Source organism: Lissotriton helveticus, chromosome 4_1 (genome assembly GCF_964261635.1).
Source record: "Lissotriton helveticus chromosome 4_1, aLisHel1.1, whole genome shotgun sequence".
NCBI classification, from domain to species: domain Eukaryota; kingdom Metazoa; phylum Chordata; class Amphibia; order Caudata; family Salamandridae; genus Lissotriton; species Lissotriton helveticus.
This window is the reverse complement of record NC_136063.1, coordinates 1,013,008,058-1,013,010,841: the sequence shown is the minus strand read 5'-3', so window position 1 is coordinate 1,013,010,841 and position 2,784 is coordinate 1,013,008,058.

Genomic DNA, 2,784 nt, shown 5'->3' with positions numbered 1-2,784 from the left:
AGCGTCCGATTTCCAAGGTGTCCCAGGGCCATTTCAGTGGACCAGGCCCAAAAAGGAAAGAGCCTGCCGCCATTTTGAGAGTCCTGTGGCAGCCGCCTATCGCTGCACCGCAAGAGTGGGCGCAACTCAGCTGAATGGCGGATTTTGGCACAGTGTACAAAAAGCGGGCGGAATGGCAACTGAAACGGTAAAGGGGCGCCCCACTACAGCAGACGAGCCTCCCCCTGGGGAGGCCCGTTCACGCTGCCTCACCCCCCCCCCCGGGGCGCCCCACGCCGTTATTTGGAGCAGCATTGTAGGATACCAAAACCAGTGCGGCAACTTACTTGACATCACCTGGGTGCCATCCACATCTCAGCGCGTTCTGCTGCCTTGGGACTATTCGCACAACAGACCGCTACTGACGAGCCACCCCCCGGGACGCCCCACTCCCTTATTCGGAGCAGCATTGTAGGATACCAAAACCAGTGCGGCAACTTACTGGACATCACCTGGGTGCCATCCACATCTCAGCGCGTTCTGCTGCCTTGGGACTATTCGCACAACAGACCGCTACTGATGAGGCCACCCCCCGGGACGCCCCACGCCGTTTTTCGGAGCTGCATTGTAGGATACCCAAAACCAGTGCGGCACCCAGGCAACATCACCTGGGTGCCGTCCAGAACTCAGCACGTTGTGCTGCCTTGGGACTATTCGCACAAAACACAGCTACTGACCATTGTTGCTTCTTTTTTCCTAAAAATGTTTAAATGTTTTTACTGTTTTTGTTGCGTTGTATATATTTATAAGTTATTAAAGTTTTATAATCCTACTACTTTGTTGGAGTGCTATATATTTTTAATGTGACACATAATTGTAAAAACTTTGATGTACAAAGAGGCATCCCTCGAATCTTCCGCTTCAGGCTCGGTCCCCTCCCCAATCACAATACAGGATGGTTTTCAGATAGTAGGAACGCGTGTGGTGTGACGGATCTCATCGGGTGGGGGCCTTGATCTACTGTAACTCCTTTGAAGAGGGGTGATTCTTTACAGCTGGGGCCATAAACTACATCTGCAGGGCTAGGTGATAGCCTGGGACTGGCCTGGACAATCGGACACAGAGGAAGAGGAGTTTCAGAGGGTGCGGTAGTGAATAGGGCGAAAGGGAGGTGTCGGGCGGGCACAGGGTGTGATTCTCAGGGAAGAGCAGCGCAGATGGGGGGAGGTTTATTGCCCATGCATAAGACAGAGAGCGGGGGTGACCAGTGCCTGGGGGAGATGCTTGCGAGGGTGGGGAGCCATGCTAAGGATCGACAGCGTGCAGAGAGTGGGTCTGGTCAAGGCATCTAAAATGGCTGCCGTGCACGACAAAAGTGTGGCATTGGAAAAAAGGCAAGATGGCGCAGACAATGTTTATCAACACTTCCTGATTTTCTTTGAATCGAACGTTAACAGACGTTATCTCTCCCACACTACCGGTCCCCCTCGGCTTAAACGCCGAGATGGTAGGGACTGCATCCCGTGGAGATAGGCCGAGACGTCACTCAGCAGAAAAAAAAGAAAAAAAAAAGTCTATAAACATACAATAAGTTAAAAGTCAATCATTCTTGTTTCCTTGTAGTACGCTCCCCAGTCCGCTTCCCGTTACGCGAACCGGGCGCACCCCACGAAAAAAAACGATTTTTTTTTTTTTTGCCCCGCGGAGCCCTTTTAAAGCCGCCACATCAAACCTAGGGGGTCAGGGAGGATCTACTATGCCCCCTTATGATCATTTGCCCCTTCGCTTTGGCCTCCTCTTGTCTCTCGATCCTACCGAGAGACAAGATGGCGGCCGCTCCGTACTGTTTGGCTCTCCGGTGTCTGTAAACATTCCAATCAGCTTCGCTTCGCAAAGCTCCGTAACGCGAAAAGTACGCGAAACGGAGCGCTACCCGGGACGCTGTCACAGATATATATCTTTTTTTAAACGTAAATTTCTCAAAATCCACTGGAGCACATATATTGAGACCCAGCAAAGGCACATCGGGCTACCGGTCCCTACAATTTTGCCAAGTTTCATGCAAATCCATTCAGCCGTTCGATTTTTTTTTTTTGCCCCGCGGGGCCCTTTTAAAACCTCCACATCAAACCTAGGGGGTCAGGGAGGATCTACTATGCCCCCTTATGGTCATTTGCCCCTTCGCTTTGGCCTCCTCTTGTCTCTCGATCCTACCGAGAGACAAGATGGCGGCCGCTACGGACTGTTTGGAATGTTTACAGACACCGGAGAGCCAATCAGCTTCGCTTCGCAAAGCTCCGTAACGCGAAAAGTACGCGAAACGGAGCGCTACCCGGGACGCTGTCACAGATATATATATTTTTTTGAACGTTAATTTCTCAAAATCCACTGGAGCACATATATTGAGACCTAGCAAAGGCACATCGGGCTACCAGTCCCTACAATTTTGCCAAGTTTCGTGCAAATCCATTCAGCCGTTCGGGCTAAAAGTGAGGCCAACCGCCCTATGGAAATTAACATGGGAAAAACGCGTTTTGGGACCCCCCTTTTTTCTCGGCCCCCCCTTGACGAACCCCCCCCAAATTTTCAGGGGCTGCTCAGAAACAAAATGTTCCATTTTCCTGAAAATTTCAGCCAATTCCGTCCACAAACGGCAAAGTTATTAGACATAGAATTTTCAAAAATCCCATAGAGAAAAAATCCTAACTATATATACCTACTGGCGACCGCCAGTAGGTAATATATATATATATATATATATATATATATATATATATTCACTGAAAAAACCATAGGTTATAGACC